The sequence below is a fragment of the Panthera onca genome, chromosome B4, assembly GCF_046562875.1.
Source record: "Panthera onca isolate mPanOnc1 chromosome B4, mPanOnc1 haplotype 2, whole genome shotgun sequence".
NCBI classification, from domain to species: domain Eukaryota; kingdom Metazoa; phylum Chordata; class Mammalia; order Carnivora; family Felidae; genus Panthera; species Panthera onca.
In genome coordinates this window covers 9430996-9457578 of record NC_138345.1, presented here as the reverse complement: position 1 = coordinate 9457578, position 26583 = coordinate 9430996, and the positions used below count along the sequence as shown (strand labels likewise).

The window sequence follows — 26583 nt, the reverse complement described above, 5'->3', positions numbered from 1 at the left end:
CACCCCCACCACTACTGATCTCTTCACGTATTCTTTATAACGAACCCACTAAACTTTAATTAATATGAAAAATTCAGGTTTTCCTCTGATTTAAACATGACTGACATCATGCTGCTACTAAAAGTGAAACAAAGTATAGGCACGGTGAAAATATAGCCTGAAACCTGGTGCCTGCCACAGTTCTCTTTTCCTACTGCCAAGTCATGGCTAGCATTTCCATGATGCATGACCCCAAAAAGGCCAATGGGGTTAAAAGTGAAGAAGAGCCCTTAGAAGGGAAAACACACACATGCCTACATCCATCTGCCATTTGCCTCCCCCCTCCCCCACCAACACCTTTCTGCTCATATTCAGTGAATTGTTCAGAGTAGGCACAAATGTGTTCTTGGAGGGGAGCTGTGTGACACAGGCCATCTTCCTCTCAGACCCTAGCCACTAGCATTCTGCTTGCCTGGACCAGGCTGCTGCCATGTTCATGTATTCTGCTTCTGTGTATGGTGTATGATGTATGAGCCCTGAGGTCGCATAGCCCCTCTGTAGGGCTGCCTGTAATCCTACATCCCACTTCCTCCACAGAACCTAGTACGCTGACATAGCAATATACGAATATCTAAAACGCTGACTGCAAGAGCAACATTAACACATTTTTCACTTGAAGAAAATACCCTGGGCTCTGCTTTTCAAAAACCTACAGTCATCTGTTAAAAAATGATTGACCCTCTCTCCCCTCCCCCACCATCACAGTGTGTGCAGTTGACCTCTTCCTGGCCGTGCCTTCTCACAGGACTTTCAGGATCAGCAACTCTTGGCCAAGAAACAAAAGCAGAATCCTCCCATTTCCCCCATGGATTTGAATGAAAACTGCTGATAAAACCAAGTACAACTGCAAAGGAGATGTTGGAGAAGAACCAAGGTGAGTCTATAGGGAATCCCACATATGATGGCTCACATATTTAAGCTGTGTCAAGGTCACTAACATCTTACCATATCGAACTGAAAAAGTCACCACTATCTGGACAGTTAGGCATGTTTTCTAGGGAAAATAATAATTTTTTTATACCTCTTTGCTAACAGGTTGGTTCAGTAATAAATATGTGAGATCTATTAGTTAAAAAAAAAAAGACTTAAAATTAGAAATTTGTTCCAACTATGTCTATTGTCCTTGGCCAAATAGTTCTATACATACCCACCTTTATTTCCCAGTGCTGCAGATTAGGAATAGTACAGGTCATCTCTCACTGTATAAATGTGATTTTGGATCACCTGAATTCTTGGAGACTCTAATTAAAATTAAAAAATTCTGAGAGGATGAATCTCATCAAAAACCACCTGAAATTCTAGTCAGTTTATCTAAAATCGGAAGCGTTCCAACTTATTTTTTTTTTTAATGTTTTTAACGCTTATTTATTTTTGAGACAGAGAGAGACAGAGCATGAATGGGGGAGGGTCAGAGAGAGGGAGACACAGAATCCGAAGCAGCTCCAGGCTCTGAGCTGTCAGCCCAGAGCCCGACGTGGGGCTCGAACTCACAGACCGCAAGATCGTGACCTGAGTTGAAGTCGGACGCCCAACCGACTGAGCCACCCAGGCGCCCCTCCAACTTATTTTTTCTCTCTTTTGCCTGTAATCTCTGCTAAGTAATCAAAGATAGGTTTCTATACATGCACACACATATACATATAACATGCACACAAGCATATAAAACTTTAAAAATTCATAGTAAAACAAGTGGCATTGAAACAGTCTGATTTTAATGTAATCTTATTTAAAGATATATACTTCCAGAGATGGTAATGAAAGAGAGCTGATGCCCATCTTTGCTATTGGTTATCTGGGGTCTTGAATTAAAAAGGTTCAGAATTCTTCTGCCCATTTCTTAGATTTTTTTTGACACATATTTTGGTACATCCTGTGGACATTTAAGTGTGTTTGATTTAAGTCTGCATTTCTATCAAGATCTACAAGGTCTTGTATCAAGATTTACAAGAAAATGGGATGGTTTGGGAGGCTGGGGTTAGTAGACAATTCTGTCACAGTCTCTGGCATTTTTGCACATCTTACAAATAGAGGCACTATCTACTTTTGTTCTGGATTATCTATTAAGGATGTTTGTATGGTGAAAAGACTTGGAAAATACAGATGATATCTCTCTCCAGAGCAAAGGGCAGGCGTACTTACTGTCTAGTATAATAAAGTTAATGTCTCTCACTGGGGCAAATGTCAGGCAGGCTTATTGCCCATTATAAAAGATTCATGTTCTCTAAACTCAGGGTTTTTTTCCCCCTATAATGCAATGCATTATGTGTGCAGTTCTTACCTGGCTTTTTTTGTGTTGCCTTATGGAGATTAGGAATCTGGGAACCAGCACAAGAAATGTTGATGTTCTGACTCTGCTATTACCATGAGTAGTAAATTTTCCTTTGTTTCTGACCCAGGAATCTTGTATCTTATGCCAGCATCTTTGAAACTGTGTCAGGCTAATTTATTCACTTCCAAGTGAAATCCCAGATCCTTTGCTGCGCTTGATAGCTGGGTATTTGGTGTAGTAGGAATGCCAAACCCCTATTTGTTATAGTACTATTCCTATGAATATCAGATAATAGGAATATTGCCTTCATACTGATATATCAATGAGCTTATGTTGTAGACCAGGGATTGGCAAACTGCTGCTCCCCTGTGGGCCAAATCCAGCTTTCCACCTTTCTGGACACAACCATGCATGTCCTTTCCATGTTGTCTATGGCTACTTTCACCTACAACAGCAGAGGTGAGGACTTGCAACACATGCTGTATGGCCTGCAAAGCCTAGAATATTTGTTATCTTGCTATTTAGAGAAAAAGTTTGCTGACATTTATTATAAAGCAACCAAGGCAAAAATCCAGGCTATCATAAGTTGATTTAGAAATATTTGGAGTAGGGGCACCTGGGTGGCTCAGTCGGTTAAGTGTCCAACTTCAGCTCAGGTTATGATCTTGTGGTTCATGAGTTCGAGTCCCGCGTCGGGCTCTGTGCTGACAGCTCAGAGCCTGGAGTCTGCTTCGGATTCTGTGTCTCCCTCTCTCTCCCTCCCCTCCCCCACTCGTCCTCTGTCTCTCTCTCAAAAATAAATAAACATTAAAAAATTAAAAAAAAGAAATATTTGGAGTAGAGAGATGAAGATAAAATTGATATTAAATGATAGTATGGAAGGGAGCTTAACAGTTAACTGTAGATAAACCAATTGACTGTTTATACTTCACTTCTACAATCTATTCAACAAATAGGTGAGCCATGACCACACATCCAAATCTTTTAAATCTCAGCTCATCCTCTCTCTCTGAAGCTGACCCTGATTCAGTATTAGAAAATTTATTTTTTCTCTTCAGAGCTCCCACAGCACTTCATCTAAACATCTTCTATAACCAATTAACTACCTTATGTAATATTTACATACACATGGTTTCTTAGGGTGAAATCCATATGTATAAACAGATTAAAAAACTTTTTTCCATGATCCAACTTTTGGGGTAATGATTCACCTCTTGGGACTTAGAAATTGATTTGAATAAACCCTTTTTTAAAAGTAAGAATCATTAAAATAGGATTTTTTCTCCTGTAAGTCTAAATAGCAAATTACGCTCTTAAATTAAAAACTTAAATATGTGCTAACACCCTGTCTTTGTAGATTTCCTTTTGCAATTATACTTCTTAAAGTCTAATTGCATTTTCTTAGTTTGTTTCAACTCAATAAAGCGGGGGGGGGGGTGGTGATACAGAATAGAATCATTCCTATTGGCAAGGGAAAGCATGTAGACATATCCATTCTTGAGAAAGTGGTGCTGGACAAAATACAGAAAGAGATGTTGCTCTGAGATTGCCATAGACATCTCTCAGAAATAGTGAAAAAAGGTGAGCCAATGACTTCATCATGGTTTACTTGTTACACAGTCATGGTAGCAGGATTCAGGTAGGTATAAATGGAGTGCCATAAGACTGTTGGATCAAGGTACAGAAGCAGACTCTTAGAGAAGAAAGATTCATTCATGTGTCGGGGGTTATTGAGCCAAGTCACCGGGGGAAACATTTTACGGAGAAATAGCTAAACACTCTACAAGAAACTTAGGATACACAATAATAATAGTGCTTGTTAACTGAGGGCTTGCTAAGAGCCAGGCTCTCTGTCAAACAATTAATACGTATTACCTCATTTAACCGTCACAAATACTTTATAAAGTAAGGTAATTGTTATCCTCATTTTATAGATGAGAACAATGGCTTACACAGGTTATGTAATGCTTCAGGTCACACGAGGAGCAAGTGACAAGTGAAGTTCGATTCAAATTCAAACCATCTCACTCCAGAGCACTAACTTTTTTAGTAATTATATTCCACCATCTTCAGATGGGTAAAGCTGCTTCCCCATAGGCCCCATATGAAAGAAAGCTTTAATCATCCATAGCTCTACTGGAAAAAAATCTCATGAAGATGGGGTGCTGAAATAAAGGTATTGATCTACAGAGTTTCAGGTATGATTTACTTCTGTAGCTCATTTAGTCCCCTGAGACATGCCCTTGTAGTCTCAGTTCAACCATCAGGGAGTGGCTGTTCCTGCTCCCCAACCAACTCCATTTGCCCATAATGCCATGGCATATATTCACGGTTCACGGGTTCTCACTTCTGGCAATCTACTTCTGTGCTATTCACATTCACAGGCAGAGGATTCTATTCTGATAGTGGGCCACACCATTAACATACTTAACACTTTAGAATAAAGACAGGCAGGGGCGCCTGGGTGGCGCAGTCGGTTAAGCGTCCGACTTCAGCCAGGTCACGATCTCGCGGTCTGTGAGTTCGAGCCCCGAGTCGGGCTCTGGGCTGATGGCTCGGAGCCTGGAGCCTGTTTCCGATTCTGTGTCTCCCTCTCTCTCTGCCCCTCCCCTGTTCATGCTCTGTCTCTCTCTGTCCCAAAAATAAATAAAAAAACGTTGAAAAAAAAAATTTAAAAAAAAAAAAAAAGAATAAAGACAGGCAGACTTTGATCTAAGCCTTTAAGATGGCACTAATAATAATTTTTCAGGCAAATCTCATTATTTCTTGATGCTCTCAGAATACTACAACTCTAAAGTAATTATGATATAGACCCGGCTGCTGGTCCAGAGCTCCAGGGTTTCTGACACACACAGGAACTTCTTCAGAGAAACCAGCGTCTTGAAGGAGGACAAAGGCATGGTGGCAGGAGAGTTCTCAGCAACTGGCACTCAACCCGGTTTTCTCTTTTCATTTTGAGTCATTTAGTTTCACTCTGACTTTACAAAAATCGAATGGAAAGAAAAGTACAACTTTTATAGCCACCAGCATAGGAAGGTGAGAAAGTTTGAGTGAACAGGGAGACAACTTAAAGTAGAAATTCAAGAACAGTGAGGAAGTAGGCCTTTCATGTGGCGCAGAAATTAGAGTTTAAGGTGGAGTGAACTTGTCAAGTCGTACGGGTTTGCACAGACACAGACCTAAGAATAATCAGACGCTACAGCAGGCCACACTGATTACTGCCACAACTCAGAACACACACACACACACACACACACCCATAGGCTAAAACTTGATTTTTGACATTGGCAGCCAACAGGAGCCATAAGCTTCATCAAGAACAACTGCAAAGCTGAGCGTGTGTTTCTTCTTATCCTCTAGTGACAGGGTTTGTTTCGGATTTCTTAGCTAATCCCTACCAGCCCCCACTTCCAACAGAGTTAAAACTAGTTTCAAGGGGAGGGCAAAAGGGATATGCATATTTGACAAGGCTTTTATTTATTTTTTTTTTTTTGAAAGTTTCTTTTTTTTTTTTTTATTATTAATATATGAAATTTACTGTCAAATTGGTTTCCATACAACACCCAGTGCTCATCCCAAAAGGTGCCCTCCTCAATACCCATCACCCACCCTGCCCTCCCTCCCACCCCCCATCAACCCTCAGTTTGTTCTCAGTTTTTAACAGTCTCTTATGCTTTGGCTCTCTCCCACTCTAACCTCTTTTTTTTTTTTTCCCTTCCCCTCCCCCATGGGTTTCTGTTATGTTTCTCAGGATCCACATAAGAGTGAAACCATATGGTATCTGTCTTTCTCTGTATGGCTTATTTCACTTAGCATCACACTCTCCAGTTCCATCCATGTTGCTACAAAAGGCCATATTTCATTTTTTCTCATTGCCACGTAGTATTCCATTGTGTATATAAACCACAATTTCTTTATCCATTCATCAGTTGATGGACATTTAGGCTCTTTCCATAATTTGGCTATTGTTGAGAGTGCTGCTATAAACATTGGGGTACAGGTGCCCCTATGCATCAGTACTCCTGTATCCCTTGGATAAATTCCTAGCAGTGCTATTGCTGGGTCATAGGGTAGGTCTATTTTTAATTTTCTGAGGAACCTCCACACTGCTTTCCAGAACGGCTGCACCAATTTGCATTCCCACCAACAGTGCAAGAGGGTTCCTGTTTCTCCACATCCTCTCCAGCATCTATAGTCTCCTGATTTCTTCATTTTGGCCACTCTGACTGGCGTGAGGTGGTATCTGAGTGTGGTTTTGATTTGTATTTCCCTGATAAGGAGCGACGTTGAACATCTTTTCATGTGCCTGTTGGCCATCCGGATGTCTTCTTTAGAGAAGTGTCTATTCATGTTTTCTGCCCATTTCTTCACTGGGTTATTTGTTTTTCGGGTGTGGAGTTTGATGAGCTCTTTATAGATTTTGGATACCAGCCCTTTGTCCGATGTGTCATTTGCAAATATCTTTTCCCATTCCGTTGGTTGCCTTTTAGTTTTGTTGGTTGTTTCCTTTGCTGTGCAGTAGCTTTTTATCTTCATAAGGTCCCAGTAATTCACTTTTGCTTTTAATTCCCTTGCCTTTGGGGATGTGCCGAGTAAGAGATTGCTACGGCTGAGGTCAGAGAGGTCTTTTCCTGCTTTCTCCTCTAAGGTTTTGATGGTTTCCTGTCTCACATTCAGGTCCTTTATCCATTTTGAGTTTATTTTTGTGAATGATGTGAGAAAGTGGTCTAGTTTCAACCTTCTGCATGATGCTGTCCAGTTCTCCCAGCACCATTTGTTAAAGAGACTGTCTTTTTTCCATTGGATGTTCTTTCCTGCTTTGTCAAAGATGAGTTGGCCATACGTTTGTGGGTCTAGTTCTGGGGTTTCTGTTCTATTCCATTGGTCTATGTGTCTGTTTTTATGCCAATACCATGCTGTCTTGATGATGACAGCTTTGTAGTAGAGGCTAAAGTCTGGGATTGTGATGCCTCCTGCTTTGGTCTTCTTCTTCAAAATTACTTTGGCTATTCGGGGCCTTTTGTGGTTCCATATGAATTTTAGGATTGCTTGTTCTAGTTTCGAGAAGAATGCTGGTGCAATTTTGATTGGGATTGCATTGAATGTGTAGATAGCTTTGGGTAGTATTGACATTTTGACAATATTTATTCTTCCAATCCATGAGCAGGGAATGTCTTTCCATTTCTTTATATCTTCTTCAATTACCTGCATAAGCTTTCTATAGTTTTCAGCATACAGATCTTTTACATCTTTGGTTAGATTTATTCCTAGGTATTTTATGCTTCTTGGTGCAATTGTGAATGGGATCAGTTTCTTCATTTGTCTTTCTGTTGCTTCATTGTTAGTGTATAAGAATGCAACTGATTTCTGCACATTGATTTTGTATCCTGCAACTTTGCTGAATTCATGTATCAGTTCTAGCAGACTTTTGGTGGAGTCTATCGGATTTTCCATGTATAATATCATGTCATCTGCAAAAAGCGAAAGCTTGACTTCATCTTTGCCAATTTTGATGCCTTTGATTTCCTTTTGTTGTCTGATTGCTGATGCTAGAACTTCCAGCACTATATTAAACAACAGTGGTGACAGTGGGCATCCCTGTCGTGTTCCTGATCTCAGGGAAAAAGCTCTCAGTTTTTCCCCGTTGAGGATGATGTTAGCTGTGGGATTTTCATAAATGGCCTTTATGATCTTTAAGTATGTTGCTTCTATCCCGACTTTCTCAAGGGTTTTTATTAGGAAAGGGTGCTGGATTTTGTCAAAGGTCTTTTCTGCATCGATTGACAGGATCATATGGTTCTTCTCTTTTTTTTTGTTAATGTGATGTATCACGTTGATCGATTTGCGAATGTTGAACCAGCCCTGCATCCCAGGAATGAATCCCACTTGATCATGGTGAATAATTCTTTTTATATGCCGTTGAATTCGATTTGCTAGTATCTTATTAAGAATTTTTGCATCCATATTCATCAGGGATATTGGCCTGTAGTTCTCTTTTTTTACTGGGTCTCTGTCTGGTTTAGGAATCAAAGTAATACTGGCTTCATAGAATGAGTCTGGAAGTTTTCCTTCCCTTTCTATTTCTTGGAATAGCTTGAGAAGGATAGGTATTATCTCTGCTTTAAATGTCTGGTCGAACTCCCCTGGGAAGCCATCTGGTCCTGGACTCTTATTTGTTGGGAGATTTTTGATAACCGATTCAATTTCTTCGCTGGTTATGGGTCTGTTCAAGCTTTCTATTTCCTCCTGATTGAGTTTTGGAAGAGTGTGGGTGTTTAGAAATTTGTCCATTTCTTCCAGGTTGTCCAATTTGCTGGCATATAATTTTTCATAGTATTCCCTGATAATTGTTTGTATCTCTGAGGGATTGGTTGTAATCATTCCATTTTCATTCATGATTTTATCTATTTGGGTCATCTCCCTTTTCTTTTTGAGAAGCCTGGCTAGAGGTTTGTCAATTTTGTTTATTTTTTCAAAAAACCAACTCTTGGTTTCGTTGATCTGCTCTACAGTTTTTTTAGATTCTATATTGTTTATTTCTGCTCTGATCTTTATGATTTCTCTTCTTCTGCTGGGTTTAGGCTGCCTTTGCTGTTCTGCTTCTATTTCCTTTAGGTGTGCTGTTAGGTTTTGTATTTGGGATTTTTCTTGTTTCTTGAGATAGGCCTGGATTACAATGTATTTTCCTCTCAGGACTGCCTTCGCTGCATCCCAAAGCGTTTGGATTGTTGTATTTTCATTTTCGTTTGTTTCCATATATATTTTAATTTCTTCTCTAATTGCCTGGTTGACCCACTCATTCGTTAGTAGGGTGTTCTTTAACCTCCATGCTTTTGGAGGTTTTCCAGACTTTTCCCTGTGGTTGATTTCAAGCTTCATAGCATTGTGGTCTGAAAGTATGCATGGTATAATTTCAATTCTTGTAAACTTATGAAGGGCTGTTTTGTGACCCAGTATATGATCTATCTTGGAGAATGTTCCATGTGCACTCGAGAAGAAAGTATATTCTGTTGCTTTGGGATGCAGAGTTCTAAATATATCTGTCAAGTCCATCTGATCCAATGTATCATTCAGGGCCCTTGTTTCTTTATTGACTGTGTGTCTAGATGATCTATCCATTTCTGTAAGTGGGGTGTTAAAGTCCCCTGCAATGACCACATTCTTATCAATAAGGTTGCTTATGTTTATGAGTAATTGTTTTATATATCTGGGGGCTCGGGTATTTGGCGCATAGACATTTATAATAGTTAGCTCTTCCTGGTGGATAGACCCTGTGATTATTATATAATGCCCTTCTTCATCTCTTGTTACAGCCTTTAATTTAAAGTCTAGTTTGTCTGATGTAAGTATGGCTACTCCAGCTTTCTTTTGGCTTCCAGGAGCATGATAAATAGTTCTCCATCCCCTCACTCTCAATCTAAAGGTGTCCTCAGATCTAAAATGAGTCTCTTGTAGACAGCAAATAGATGGGTCTTGTTTTTTTATCCATTCTGATACCCTATGTCTTTTAGTTGGTGCATTTAATCCATTTACATTCAGTGTTATTATAGAAAGATATGGGTTTAGAGTCATTGTGATGTCTGTATGTTTTATGCTTGTAGTGATGTCTCTGGTACTTTGTCTCACAGGATCCCCCTTAGGATCTCTTGTAGGGCTGGTTTCGTGGTGACAAATTCCTTCAGTTTTTGTTTGTTTGGGAAGACCTTTATCTCTCCTTCTATTCTAAATGACAGACTTGCTGGATAAAGGATTCTCGGCTGCATATTTTTTCTGTTTAGCACACTGTAGATATCGTGCCAAGCCTTTCTGGACTGCCAAGTTTCAAAGGAGAGATCAGTCACGAGTCTTATAGGTCTCCCTTTATATGTGAGGGCACGTTTATCCCTTGCTGCTTTCAGAATTTTCTCTTTATCCTTGTATTTTGCCAGTTTCACTATGATATGTCGTGCAGAAGATCGATTCAAGTTATGACTGAAGGGAGTTCTCTGTGCCTCTTGGATTTCAATGCCTTTTTCCTTCCCCAGTTCAGGGAAGTTCTCAGCTATAATTTGTTCAAGTACCCCTTCAGCACCTTTCCCTCTCTCTTCCTCCTCTGGGATACCAATTATGCGTATATTATTTTTTTTTAGTGTATCACTTAGTTCTCTAATTTTCCCCTCATACTCCTGGATTTTTTTATCTCTCTTTCTTTCAACTTCCTCTTTCTCCATAACTTTATCTTCTAGTTCACCTATTCTCTCCTCTGCCTCTTCAAGCCGAGCCATCGTGGTTTCCATTTTGTTTTGCATTTCGTTTAAAGCGTTTTTCAACTCCTCGTGACTGTTCCTTAGTCCCTCGATCTTTGTGGCAAGAGATTCTCTGCTGTCCTGTATACTGTTTTCAAGCCCAGCGATTAATTTTATGACTATTATTCTAAATTCACTTTCTGTTATATTATTTAAATCCTTTTTGAGCAGTTCATTAGCTGTTGTTATTTCCTGGAGATTCTTCTGAGGGGAATTCTTCCGTTTGGTCATTTTGGAGAGTCCCTGGCGTGGTGAGGACCTGCAGGGCACTTCCCCTGTGCTGTGGTGTATAACTGGAGTTAGTGGGCGGGGCCGCAGTCCGACCCGATGTCTGCCCCCAGCCCACTGCTGGGGCCACAGTCAGACTGGTGTGTGCCTTCTCTTCCCCTCTCCTAGGGGCGAGATTCACTGTGGGGTGGCGTGTCCCGTCTGGGCTACTTGCACACTGCCAGGCTTGTGTTGCTGGGGATCTGGCGTATTAGCTGGGGTGGGTAGGCAAGGTGCACGGGGGGTGGAGGGGCAGGCTTAGCTCGCTTCTCCTTAGGTGATCCACTTCAGGAGGAGCCCTGTGGCAGCGGGAGGGAGTCAGATCCGCTGCCGGAGGTTTGGCTCCGCAGAAGCACAGAGTTGGGTGTTTGCACGGAGCGAGCAAGTTCTCTGGCAGGAACTGGTTCCCTTTGGGATTTTGGCTGGGGGATGGGCGGGGGAGATGGCGCTGGCGCCTTTGTTCCCCGCCAAGCTGAGCTCTGCCGTCCGGGGGCTCGGCAGCTCTCCCTCCCTTTGTCCTCCAGCCTTCCCGCTTTCCGAGCAGAGCTGTTCACTTATGACCTCCCAGACGCTAAGTCGCGCTTGCTGTCGGAACACAGTCTGTCCGGCCCCTCCGCTTTTGCCAGCCAGACTCGGGGGCTCCGCTTGGCCGGCGAGCCGCCCCTCCGCCCCGGCTCCCTCCCGCCAGTCCGTGGAGCGCGCACCGCCTCGCCGCCCTTCCTACCCTCTTCCGTGGGCCTCTCGTCTGCGCTTGACTCCGGAGACTCCCTTCTGCTAATCCTCTGGCGGTTTTCTGGGTTCTTTAGGCAGGTGTAGGTGGAATCTAAGTGATCGGCCGGATGCGCTGTGAGCCCCGCGTCCTCCTACCCCGCCATCTTCCTTTCTCCCCTTTTACAAGGCTTTTAGCATTTTATGTTTAGATAAACATTGTGGTGTCCATGGGAAATCAGTGATTGTATTTATTTCCGACAACTGTAACTAAAAAAGTACCAGTATTTAAGGTTCAGGACTAATCTTTCTTTTTTTGCATACATCCCCTACTTTTAAAAATATCTGTGACGGTCACTGGTATATCATAGGAGCTCCCTAAATACTCATTACATTGAGTCACTAGCATGGTCTTTATAGGCTATACGGATTGATGCAGCTATGGTAATAAATATTCATAAACCTATGGGCAGGGTAAAATTATTCTGATTTCTCCTATATCTATTCTGTACAATGGCTGTAAGATAAACTCAGTTAACTGTATTTTTGTCACTTTCACATGGTGTGTGTATCCCACTAGGAATGTCAGCTGAAACGGATGTCAGCTCTGACCATGAAATTGTCACAGGGTTGGTGCCAATCCTCTTCTGAAAACTAACTTGTGGAACCATACGTGTTGTTGGGAGGTTGGCATAATTTGTTGGCTTATAGAACCATTTATGTCCCACACCAGATATCACCTTTCTCCTGAAACAGCTCTCCCTGTGTGTTACATATTTCAGCAGTGTCTCCCAGTTTACAAGAGTGAAGTCTTCCTTGTTTATGGCTATTCCATTCTGAACTCCGTGAGTTTCATGTTAAGCTTTTTGAATCTTTTTTTTTAACGCCAATTTAGGAATTACAAATGGACCATGTTCTCTATAAACTTATAAATACTAGCTAAATGTCATTTGACATTTTTGAGAGGTTAGTTTTTATGCCTCTAAAAACAAGGCTTTGGGGCACCTGGGTGGCTCAGTCTGTTAAGCGACCGACTGTTGGTTTTGGCTCAGGTCATGATGTCACAGTTTGGTGAGTTCAAGCCCTGAGTCAGGCTCTGCACTGACGGAGCAGAGCCTGCTTAGGACTTCTCTCTCCCTCTCCCTCTGCCCCTCCCCTGCTCTCTGTCTCTCACTCTTTCTCAAAAAATAAACATTAAAAAAAAAACATTTAAAAACAAGGCTTTACATTTATTCCTATTAAAGTTTATCCTCTTTTATTTTTTCAAGTCCCAACTCAGTCATTTATTAGCTTTTTCATGTTAGGTGAATTATTACAATTCTTTTTTTTATCATTTAATTTTTTTTCATCAAGGTAATTGTACTCTTTAATCCCTATCCCCTATTTCTCCTTTCCTCCCCACCCACCTTCACTCTGGTAACCATCAGTTTATTCTCTATAATTTAGAACTGTTCTTGATTTCTCTCTCTCTTTTTATTTCCTTTGATCGTTTGTTTCGTTTCTTAAATTCCACATATGAGTGAGATCATATGGTATTTGTCTTTCTCTAACCTATTTCACTTAACATCATACTCTAGCTCCATCCATGTTGTTGCAAATGGCAAGATTTCATTCTTTTTTTTATACCTGAGTGATATTCCATTGTATGTATATATCACATCTTATCTTTTTATCTATCCACGAACACTTGGACTGCTTCCGTAGTTTGGCTATTGTAAATAATGCTGCAATAAACGTTGGGTGCATGTATCTCTTTGAATTAGTGTTTTTATATTTGGGGATAAATACTCAGTAGCACAACTCATGGATCATAGGGTAGTTTTATTTTTAAAACTAGGAAACTCCATACTGTTTTTTTTTTAGGAAAACCTCAATACTGAGGTTTTTTGAGGAACCTCCATACTGTTTTCTAGTGGCTGCGGCAATTTGCATTCCCACCAACAGTGTAAGAGAGTTCCCCTTTCTCCATATCCTCACCAACACTTGTTTCTTGTGTTTTTGGTTTTAGACATTCTGACATGTATGAGGTGAAATCTCATCATGATTTCGATTTGCATTTCCCTGATGATGAGTGATGTTGAGCATCTTTTCATGTATCTGTTGGATATCTGGCTGTCTTCTCTGGAGAAATGTCTGTTCATGTCTTCTGCCCATTTTTTTTTTAATTGGATTGTTTTCTGGTTGTTAGTTGTATAAGTTTTCTATATATTTTGGATACCAACCCTTTATTGGACATACCATTTGCAATGTCTTCTCCCATTCAGTAGGTTGCCTTTTAGTTTTGTTGATTGCTTCCTTTGCTGTGCAAAAGCTTTTTATTTTGATGTAGTCCTGATAATTTATTTATCTTTGCTTTTATTTCCTTTTCCTCAGGAGACGTGTCTAGAAAATATTGCTACATAAGCTTTTTGTATCTTTACCTTATTTTCACTCCTACTACCACCACTCTAATTTAGACCATTTTTAGTTCTGATTTGAGATACTACAATACATTTCCAATTGGCTTTCTGAAGTCTAGAGTCTGCCCTCTGCAATACAACTAACAGTTCTGCCAGACACATCTTCTATATATGCTATTTGTCCAAAAACAATTTAATGACTCCTAATGCCTAGTACAGAGGCTAACAGTAATACTATTCAAGCAGAATGATAAATTTTTCACATATTTTTAAGAATGACTTCCTAGACATTAGCCTTACCCCCAGTAGAAAGCCCATTGATATGATCGAGATCCATCAGCCCTCAGAGTCCCATTTCTTTGATTTAAAAATAAAGGAGTTGAACCTGTTTATTTTGGCTTACTGTACAGTGCTTATTAAATGCCTCAAATTTCCTGCTATTCCCAGAACATGATCTATACCAGAAGGATCCTAGACATTTTTAGGATATGGACCCCTTATGAGATGCTTTTTTGAGAGAAAGAGAAAGAGAGAGAGAGAGAGCGCATGTGGGGAAGGGGCGGTGGGCGGGGGGGTGGGGGGGAGAGAAAGAATCCCAGGCAGGCTCAGCATGGAGCTTGATATGGGGCTCAATCTCACAACTGTGAGGTCATGACCTGAGCTCAAATAAAGAGTTGGATGCTTAACTGACTGAGGCACCTAGGTGCCCCTTGACCCCTTATGAGAATTTGATAAAAGCTCGGGATTCTACCAACAGAGGATAACATATAGAATTCATGGCATGACTTTGTGGAGCCTTTGATGGCCTATGGAATTACCCTGTACTTTCCTCCCTAAACATCTTTTTTTTTCACACCATTCCATGGATCTACCCTTTCCAACATATCCCAGGAAGGTTTCTGAGATCTATTTCAAATGTGATAACCTCTACTGTCTTTTTAAATGTCACTATTTGGACATGAAGGACCTATTCTCTAAACCTGCATAGAATTTGATGTGCACTTTCCTCATAGTAAAAATGACATTCTTCTTCATATTTTAATTCTTTGCGTTCTCCTCTAATTCTCTTCACTATGTTGCAAGACCCTTGCAAGCAGGACTAGTGTCTCACTCCTGTTTGCTTCCTCTTGGACCCTTCACCCCATGGTCTCCACCCTGACCTAGACCACAAACATTGGAAATATTCAGTGCACATTTATAAAAGAGTTATATATATTATATATATACATATATATGTTATATATATGTATATATATACAATATATATATTATAAAAGAGTTATGAAGAGTTAAGACAGCAGTTTCTAAAGCTCTAATATAACTTTTCATTTACTTGTGTATTTTTTTGCTCTTTAATAAAAGAAAGAAATTATGAATTATGAAAGACTCTAACAATAAATATCTGAAAATAAAAGGTGAAGTTGGGCCATGGAGCAGCTGTAGAATTTCATGGAGTATTTCTGAGAGAGAATACATTTTGTCCAGATTCTGTGGTAAAGCAATATTACTCCCTATAATACTAAGGTCAACTTTAACAACCATGAGTTCTGTTTTATATTTGTAATTCAAAATGTTCAACTTTGAAGGACCTTTTCTTTTTTAACTTGGAAAAAATAAAACTCATGCCCTTAGCTCCTCAAACTGATACTGCATACTTTACAGATGACAAAGTATTCATAGAGCACTTTGCAAAAGGACCATTTTCTTACCAAGGTAAGATGAGTAAGTAAATAACCCTTTCTTGTGGTCTGTGTTCTGATGAGTAAGTAAATAACCCTTTCTTACCGTGCAGTTTTTCCTCCAAGGGAAATAATCCTTACACATTCTCTCTTATTAGATTATACTCTTAATCCCATGATAGTCACTTGAGAGTTAAGTTCTCTGATTAAATGACAATAATTTCCCTGATTTCCTGATTGACAGACCACCACTTCCATTGGGAACTGGATACACCCCGCCTTACAGAGACTCTGTTTTGACCTTTTTAAATTAGCGTGTCCATAGGTCCAGGACCTTAGGAATCCAACAGTCCACGTCCAGTAGGAGTCATAGCTAGAACACCCACTCCTACGTGCCAACTCTTGATTTTGGCTTAGGTCATGATCTGGAGAACTGCATCGGCCTCTGCGTTGAGTGTGGAACCTGCTTGGGATTCTCTCTCCCCTCTCTCTGCCCCTCCCCCACTCTAAGTAAATAAATGAACTTAAAGAAAAGATGAAAATTGTATTTGTTACATGACTCATGCATGCAATCTCAAATAGACTCACCGCGTACATTCCTTAGACATACGAATAGAAATTTTTAAAAATATATTTTTATGCTAAATTGACGTGGAGGTATAATCTAGACACTCCTGTTCCATTGGGGATGGTGTGGGAACGTAGGCGAGCCATACTTGGAATAAAAAATAATCTAGGGGCACCTGTGTGGCTCAGTTGGTTAAGCATCCAACACTTGATTTCAGCTCAGGTCATGATCTCACAGTTCGTGGATTGAGCAGTATGTCAGGCTCTACACTGAGAGCATGAAGCCTTCTTGAGATTCTTTCTCCATCTCTTTGTCTCTCTTTCCCTCTTTCAAAATAAATAAATAAATGTATAAATAAATAATCTAAGATCATATTTTTTTTTAATTTTGTTTAACGTTTTTTATTTATTTTTGAGACAGAGAGAGACAGAGCATGAATGGGGGAGGGTCAGAGAGAGGGAGACACAGAATCCGAAACAGGCCCCAGGCTCCGAGCTGTCAGCACAGAGCCCGACGCGGGGCTCACTCACAGACTGTGAGATCATGACCCGAGCCGAAGTCGGACACTCAACCGACTGAGCCACCCAGGAGCCCCTAAGATTATATTTTTAATCCTGATGTTAAGGAAAAAGCCATTGACAACAATTTGGCGGATATATCGATGTAAGACAGGCCCAGAAAAGAATGCATGCACCTTAAAACAAAATGATTGTAACTGTTGTTTTGAAGGAGTTGGAGTCATGCTAGCAGGAGGGACAGACTTGTCTCAGGTGAGACCACACTGTGTGGTCTCTGAGAAAATATATCACTGGCCTTGCTGAGGAGCACTGTCTCCCTGGGAGGCTAATGAGTTAAACTCACCAGCCCTGCTTCAGTGGAACTTGAACTGGGTTTGGAACGCACAAAAGAGAACTCTGAACCCCATAAAACAGACGCCTGCACAGGGTGGAGGGAGAAAAGGTCCTGATGCAGAGGAGGAGGATTTATAAACACCCTTCTTTGGGCCTACATTTTGAAAGCTGTATGACCCTCTTCCGATATGCACGACAAGGGGATCAAGAAGCTAAATACAGCTTCTTTAGCTAGAAATCATAAATACTTACTGTTACAGGCTTGTTGTGTTTCCCCAGTATTCATGCGTTGAAACCTTAACTGCAAAGGTGATGGTATTAGCAGGTGGGGCCTTGGGAGCTAATGAAGTCATGACGGTGGAGCCCTCATGAAAGGGATTTTGGTGTCCCTATAAAAAAGACGCCATAGAGCTCTCTGCCTCATTGTCTACCATGTAAGGATATAATGAAGGGCAACTATCTACAATCCAGAAGAAGGTCTCCTGATCATGCAAGCATCCTGACTTCAGACTTCCAGGCTCAGACCAGTGAGAAATAAATTTGTGTTGTTTATCAGCCATTCAGTCTATGGCATTTTCCTTCAACAGCCTGAACTAACATGACTATACATGTATATAAATTAATACACACATGCATTAATACTATATAAATTGTATATACTCTTTAGAGATATACTTGGGCATTGACTAGAACACTCTATGTCCTTCCATTGAGTTTGTTTTGGGTCTAGTCTGAGCAAGACTAGAACAGTGGAATCTGTTTGGGTGCAGGATGGTGACCATTTCCTGTCTCCATCATCCTGCTCAGTCCAGACAGAAATGAAAAAGCACTGCTCCTGTACCTATTGAATAAATAATTACTAAGCAGGGTCACTGTAGGTGCCGACAGCAGTAAGAAGACTCAGTCCCCTCAGGTGAGGACAGCAAGAATCAAATTACCTGGCAGAAAAGGAAAGGGCTTCTCAGGCCCGAGTCACACTGGGAGCTTTTTGGAATGATGCAATGTGGTTCTCAGAGAGGAGGAAATATCCCTAATAAAACTGTCCACACAGCCTGTGACTACTATTCATTTAACCTTCGTACAACTCCCCCCTTCATACGATAGACACTGGCATTCCTATAACACCTTTCTTTTGCAGAATTTAATCATTAGGGCTCACAAAAGAACGAACATTTCAGGCTTTCGAACAGAGTTCTGTGTGAGAGAAGTTCTTTCTGAGAGGAAAGTCTGAGCTTCAGTCAAGATGGCATGGGATCTTTTACCAGGACGGTCCTGATCTGGGGATCCCAGGGGACAAAGAAGGGGGCACTGTCAAGTCTGTATTCTCTTCTCCTGAATGGATGAATCCCCTAAGGATGAGGGTCTGGAGTTGGCTTCATTGTAAGTGCTTGGGTTGTGGCATTTGTTAAGATCAGAGGTAACGTTCCCTCCTCACAAAATGATCACATCCTCCTACCTTCTCTACTGGCCACAGGGGGCATAACCCTGCATTTGGGGAAGAAACCAGTTGGGAACCTTTACTCAGGCAGCCACATGCTTGTTTGCTCAATAGGATTGAAGTGATTTGGCCATTATGGCCCTAGTCAACTAGTGAGTAATTATGTGACCAAGAAAGACAGCCTTTTTCTCCCTGCTAGTATTCCAGGAACTAGTATGCTCCCTTTGGGCAAGTATCAAGACTAGATCTGGGGACGGCTGGGTGGCTCACTTCATTAAGTGTCTGACTCTTGATTTTGGCTCAGGTCATGATCTCAGGGTTGGTGAGATCAAGCCTTGCCTTGGGCTCTGTGCTGACAGCACAGAGCCTGCTTGGGACTCTCTCTCTCTCTGTCTCTCCCCCACTCAAAAGACTAGATCTGTCAGAGGTAGAAAGGGCAGTTGATCTGCCTTTTCAGATGTGCGAGGTGTTCAGAACCCCCAGTTTCCTGGGATTTCTGGAAGCATTCTCCTGGCCTGTGACATTTTCATTTAGCGTAAGGGTGACCTAGGTTTAAAGAGAGGTAATGCCTTAATGAACCATGATTAAGGGATGACAGGTATCAAACTTTCCATGAGGCCATCCGGTATGTAGCTCTCTGGTTGAAAAATAAATCAGAGATGTAAATATTCTTTTTTTCTTTTGCCATTTAAAATTCTTTATTTTCCAACAGGATTCACTAAAATTGGAACTCAGTATTACTGAAAACTTGAAGGCTGGAAAAAAAGACAAAGTGTTTTTCCAAACGTGCCAAAATGTGTGTCTCAGTGCTCTATGGACAGAAGTGGGCACCCACCTTACAGGCTGGCAGGAGTTACTTTGGTAGACCTTAATGGTCTTAAAGGTCTACCAAAGACGAATAGTCACTTATTTTCCTTAGATTAACTCTGGATATTGGCAAAGGAATCTAAAGGGAAGTACTTCAAACTGAGATATTAATTGCTTTGTTTATTCATGTAAAAGTATGTTCCATGGTAGCGAAGGGACAGTGGTTATCACAATAGAAGAAAAATTAATGTGAGTAGCATTTCTAGTTTTCCACCTTTGTGCGAATGGACTCACTCCTTTCCTTCCTGCAGAAGCATACCCAGACACCACAACTGTCTGACTGTCTAAGGGATTTAAGGAACACATTGTAAACCAGAAGAGGGGCCTATTGATACTATCACAGTACTTTTGAATTCGTCACTTCCACATTTACTCAATCTCTGTGAAGACTGAAATGAACATAAGAGTCCAAGAAATACAATACTCATATTATTGAATGCTCTGTGTCTCATCCAACTCTTCCTAGCCCAGAAGAACTGCTCTCTCTTTTGGGTGACTCTAAACCTTCATTTGGCACTTTGCATGTGAATGTTTTTATTTGCATGCATTCCCTTAGCAACAGATTGTAATTCAGTTCAATCTAATCCCATTCAGTTTAAAATATTTATTCTGTACCTATTACACGTCAGGGACTATGCGAAGTGCCAGCAATAAATACCTGAGACATGGTCCCTGGCTTCTCGTAAACACTTTAATATATAGATGAGGAGGCTGGCACATGATCCAGGTGTCACGGGAAAAGTGCAACCATAGAAGTATGGCCAAAGTAACAGGTAGCAAGGCAGGATGTGACAGGGCTGAAGGCATAGGTGTCGGGAAATGGTCATTACAGGTGTGACATTTGTGATAGGCTCTGGGATAAGTTGATATCCCTTAGGCAAGTGTAAGGGAAAGAGAATCCTATTTTAGGCAGAAAGAAAGCATGTGCAAAGGACTAGAACATGTCATATGTGACCCATTTGGGGAAATGAAAGCAGTGCAGCAGCAATAGAGCATAAAATTTAAAATAGTGGAGATCAGCAGGAGATGATACTTAGACTCAGATGATTAAAGGTTTTGCATATTATGCTAAAAAGCTTGGATTTTATCCTAAGGCCAAAGGATGTTACACGATGATCTGTACAGATTGGCAACAAAAATTACTATTATTTTTTGGGTCAAGTGTGGAGAATGTTTTGGAGGAAGTGTATGTTGTAGAATGTATGCTAAAACCTAATCTGCAATGGGGCACCTGGCTGACTCAGTCGGTAGAGCATGTGACTCTTGATCTCAGGGTCATGCGGTTGAGCCCCACATTGGGGTGTAGAGATTACTTAAAACAAAAACCTAATTCCCAATGTGATATTTTTAGGATGTAGGACTTTTGGAATTGATTAGGTCATGAGGCGGGAGGCCTCATGAAGAGGATCAATAACTTCATGAAAGAGACCCCAGAGAGTTCTCTCTCCCCTTCTGTCATGTGAGGACACAAGAAGATGTCAGGAAGTGGGTACTTATCAGACACAGAATCTGCTGGTACCTTGATCTTGGACTTCCCAGCCTCCAGAATTGTGAGAAATACATGTTTCTTATCTAAGATACTCAGTCTATGGTATTGTTGTTATAGCAAGCTGAATGGGTTAAGACCATGTATATGGGCAGTAGATACAATTGGAATTGACTAAGGAGGAAGCAGCTGGGCATAAAGAAGAACTATATTGTTGACATAATCAAAGAACTTGGTAAATGAGAGGGATGGCAATGGAGAGGCATCTGGAATCATCCCCAAGTTCCTGCAGAGGGTATCATGGAGAATGCTGGTGCCAGTACAAAGAAAGGAATGAGACAGCAGACAGAGAAGCCTCATGGAGAGGAAAACAAAAAGTTTGTGTTGGATCTTTTAAGTTCAAGTTTTTCCCATTTCTACTGGTGGGATGACCTGAGACAAACGCCCAGTGGGCAATCACAAGCATAGATGTGGAATGCCAGGTAGAAGCCTGGGTGTGCGTCCCCTGAGCCCACCGCCTGGCCCTGTCACTGAGGCTATTCATTTCAGGTCTTTGATAATGATAGTAATGATGGTACTAATGAGGATGCAGCTTTAATCAGATGTGTACTTTATCAGCACATGAGATAGTTTAGGTAAGAATGAATTGTTTTTTCTGAGGATGGGCTTAAAACATTTTGGATGGCTCCATTCAATTATTCACCCTCTTTGTCTTGTCATTTCCTTTGATGTGTTCTTTGTGTGCAGTGAGAGACTCTAACTAGACTCTCCTGGGAAACACAGGGTCCATGAAGTGGGCTGATGCTACCCACAGGGTACTACAGCTCCAGCTGTTGCCACGAGAAAAACAGCTGTCTCCAGAGCATTAGGATGGTGTAGTCACTCAAGACTGAGGGAAAAGAAAATATTGCTTTAAACATCATCATCCACTCACATTAATCATCCTTTGCCTCAGGCACTCTAGCAGGTGTTGGGTTATTTATTTATTTATCTCTGTTCCAGCAGACCAGTGATCTATCCAGTTCAACATGTAAAACCTCCAATAACATAGTTATCTATATGTACTGAGAACAGAAGTATTAATATATTGTGAGAACCGTAAGAAAACTTATTGAAGGTACTCAATTATATTTCGGAGAGACCATTCTTACTGGTAAACAATCAACTGATTTCCCCATATTAGATACTTTCATCAGGTGGTAATATGGGATCTAGAATCGTTTTTCGGTAAAATGGCTATCAAAATAAAAGAAGGCTGTCTGTCTCATTGAAGGTAGCCAGGAAATGTCTTTTGTCTCATGACATACTGGATGGGTACTCAAAGAGCTATTGTGACACCCAGCTTTACGGCTGGGAAACAAATAATGAAAGCATGGCTATTGGGAGATTGGCCATGGTCACAGTCTGACTTAGCTCTGACTGGCACCAGCCTAAACCAGGGGGGTGGGGAGGAGCTGGGAAAGCAGAATTCAGTACTACTAGCCAAAGGCAGAGTGAAACATGGAAGTCAAACAACGAAAACCAGAAACACAGGAGAGACAGGAAGAGCTATAGGAGGAAAAGGTGTCATCAAAAGGAACTTCCTTCACCTGATCATACCTTATTCCTGACTGCTTTTGGTCAACTTTGCTAGGCTTATTTTTTGTTGTTGTTGAAATTTTTGTTTGTTTTTGCCCTACTTATTCCCTACATTCTTTTGGTCACTTTTCATTTTCTAGAAAATGATGGTTAAAATGTATTTTATCAAGTAAGTAAATTTTCTTTAGGTTTTTAAGTATTTATCGAATGAATCTCAAATTTGAAGTCTCTGTGTGAGATCAGTACTATGGGGATTCAAACAGGTGGTGTACCTTGCCTCTACCTTGGATAGGATTTATAATCTAGTGTGGAAGATAGAATATGTATGTAAATAATTACATTGCCAAGTGGAATGAGAAGGACTAAATGTCTGAAAAGTACAATGGAAGCTCAGCAGCAGAAGGAATTACTCCTAGATGAGAAACGAGAAAAGGACATAGTGGCAACATTTTTAGCTGGGCAATGAAATATGGTTAGCGTTGTAGTAGGCACAGGCATACAGGGAAATGCATGAGCAAAGACCCAGCAGTGGCAAAGCAAATAGCAGATTAAAACAGCAGATTAAATATACAAATTTATGACAAAATTGTCTGGATAGAATTTGGTAATCTTAAAACCTTTTTTTTTTTGCACATGAATTTAATTTTACCATCCCCATTATTTTCTCAGAAAATACCAAGATCCTAAATTAAAACTCTATATATTTAGTTATTATATGAATTCCAACAAACATTCAAATATTTTTAAAGCTCTGTAGATAAAATATAGGCTCAAGTGGTATTTGATTGACTTTGGATAATTATAGTCATATATTTATTCTTTTGACTTATCAGTTGAGACTTTATAAGGCACGGTTCTTCAATTGTTTGTAGAGGAAACTATTATAATGGTAATGTGGCCTTTTTACATTAGGAGCCTACAAAGTTAAAATCACTTCATTTAAAAATAACTTTATATTATCCAAATTGTAGGTTATCATTTTTGTGAGTGAAACTGAGTGATAATGTACAGATAAAGCATATATGTCCAAGTCTACCATTTCATAAATAAATGGACCCATTGAGTATCTCTTTTCAAGAAGTACCTGTTCAGTATTTCACCTATGTTTATGTTGGATTGCCCACCTTTTTCTTATTGTTTTATAAGACTTCCTTATATATTCTGTATATGAGTCCTTTAAAAAACATGTATTACAGATATAGCAAATTCTCATTATTTGCAATAAATTATTTTCTATAAAGTCACATAAGCACTGAATTGGTGAATGCTGAATCATTGCTCCTGGGGGACATACAAGATTGGGTTCCTGTAAGACTCTAGTCACAACATTTTTGTCAACTGATCAATACATTACCTTGTGTTATGTATTTTCTGCTTAAAGACACCTCATCTGATATGTTGTTGATTCATTAGCACGAAACTCACAGCCAAAAGTACCGTAACTCATGCCTACAGAGTTTGCTAATACACTTCCCACGTAAAGCACAAAACAGCCCTTCCCTCACTTAAAAACGCTAAACAGCACTTCAGCACTAGGCGATGCAGGCCATTTGAAATGACAAAATAACAAAACAAGTTCAGCAATGCAAAAAATGTGGTACTACATATACTGCAAAAAGGACACTTGCTGAAATAAGAAGGCAGAGTATCTCTTTGTTTGACCTTAGCTGGGACCATGCATGCTGGGCAACTCAAATTTTCTGTTACTCTCTTCATGTCTATGAATGACCTTAACCGCACTGGCAGTATTTAATTTGAGGTTACAAATAAATTTTAGTGTAAAGCAAATTCACAAGTGTGAAATCCACAAATAACAAAGAATGACTGTACCTTACTCTGTAGTTTGCTATTTTAAAATTCTCTTATTGTTGTCTTTTAAACAGAAGCTCTTAATTTCAATATAGTCCAGGTTAGTAAGATATTCCTTCATGATTAATGCTTTATGTGTCATGTTTAAAAGATCTTGCCTACCTCAGGATCATGAAGAGATTCTCCCATAATTTCTTCTATAATTTTAATATTTTGCCTTTCCACATTTAAATGCATAGGTCCATCTGGAGCTGAGTTTTAATATATGGTAGGAGATAGGTCTTATAGTATTTTTTTCCTTATGGATATCCAATTGATCTACACACTTATTGTAAAGATTATCCTTTCCCCACCACACTACAGTATCAACTTTGTTATAAATCAGTTGACTACATATGTTTGTCTACTTGTGAACTCTCTGTTCTCCATTTATCTAGGTATCTGTCCTTGTGCCAGTAGAACACCATATTTTAATTACTGTAGGTTAAAAATAAGTAATGGCAAAAAAATTTTTTTAAAGTATTGGCAACTATTAGTATAAAACTTTACTTCTTCAAGACTATCTTAGCAATTCTGGACTCTTTGCATTTCCACATAAATTTTAGAATATGCTTAACAATATTCCCAATACAAAGAAGAAGAAGAAGAAGAAGAAGAAGAAGAAGAAGAAGAAGAAAGGGAGAAAGAGAGAAAGAAAGAAAGAAAGAAAGAAAGAAAGAAAGAAGTAGACAAATACTGTGGGGTTTGCTTGAGATTGCACTGAACCTATAGCTTAATTTGGGAAGAATCTGAGATATTGAGTCTGCCAATCCAGGTACTCAAGGTACTTATTTATATTTTCTTTAACTGTACTCAGCCACGTCTAGAAATTTTAGTAAAGAATTCTTTCACATGTTTTGTATTCATTTGGTGCTTTCTGAAGCTGTTATAAACGGAATTTTTTAAAGTTATTTTTTGTGTTTTGCTAATATATAAAAATATAACTTTTGCATATAGGCATTGCATCCAATAACCTTTCTAATTTCACTTATTAATACTGATATTTTTGTAGATCTTTGTGTTTTTTACACAGACAAGTTTATGATGTGCAAAAAAATGGTATTCTGTTATTTTCCCCATCCTTGTATTTTTTATTTCTCTGTCTTGTCTTATAGCAATTGCTAGGGCCTAAAATATGATAAATAAAACTTGTGATGTGGGCTGTCTTTGTCTCTTTCCCAACCACAGGAAAATCTATACAATATTTCACAATTAATTATATGTTTGCTATACAGTATTTCTAGATTTTTCTCCATCAGATTAAGGAACTCAGTGTCTATGACTGATTGGCTGAGAGGTTTTTGGCCTAAATAAATGTTGAATTTTATGAAAGACTTCTTCATCTCTTGAAAGATATGATTTTTCTCCTTCTTTTCTCCTGCCAATGTGGTGAATTATACAACTAACTATGAATTCCTGAAATAAACTCAACTTGGTCAAGATGTATCATCCCCGTTACATACCGCTAGAATCTATTTTTAAATTTTAAGATTTTTGCATCTATGCTCATGATAGGTAATAACTTATAATATTTATTTCTTATAGTATCATTTCTAATTTTTGGTATCAAGATTATTGTTTCAGATTGGATTCCCCAGAAAAATTTCAAGACAGAAATTTGCCTGCAAATGAACTCCTTTGGATGAGTGAGGAAAGGGGTAGTGGGTAAAAAGGAAGAATTTGTTGTGAAACAGTTACAACAGAGGCCTCAGACAACCCAGAGGAGTTCATGACCCAGGATGGTCTTCAGCATTCTTCTTCTGTAAAGCCTGTGGGCTGGGCATTTACACCATTCTCTTTGGTCACTAGAAATTCCTCTAGGGATACTAAACTGAGAGCTATCAGCTGCCAACACTGAAATCAATGAGGGAATCAGTGACTGTCAAGAATTTAGTATGGCATCCACTACAGTTTTGTTGGCCTCATAAAATGAAATGATGTTACCTCTTTTTATAGCCTCTATGATATTCTTGTTCCCTTCCATGTTTGGAAGAATTCACTGGTTAATAGATGTGAATGTAGGAAGAATTTAAATTACAGATTTAATATCTTTAATATGGGTATAAGTCTACTCAGATTTTCTATTTTTTGTGCCAATTTCATGACTTGGTTTTTCTAGAAATGAGACATTTCATTTATATTTTTCTATTTATTTGGGTTAATAAAATACTTTAAGCTTCATTTTACCTTCCCCACTATTTGCTTGTTCATTTTACATTTTTCCCACAGTTCTCTTAGTAGTGAAATGGTGCTACCTGGCTGCCAATATCACGGAGATGGTCATGTGTTGAGAAATGACAA

General features: G+C 39.7%; 1 long non-coding RNA gene across 1 annotated transcript in view; it reads left to right on the top strand.

The window, feature by feature from the left end:
- The window catches only part of LOC132695101 (uncharacterized), a 57191-nt gene extending 31626 nt beyond the window's left edge, over positions 1-25565 (top strand). Inside the window, exons 4-5 of the long non-coding RNA XR_009617725.3 lie at positions 785-913; positions 19216-25565. This is a non-coding gene — a long non-coding RNA (uncharacterized LOC132695101). The remainder of the gene's footprint in view (positions 1-784; positions 914-19215) is intronic.
- Positions 25566-26583: the final 1018 nt, after the last annotated feature.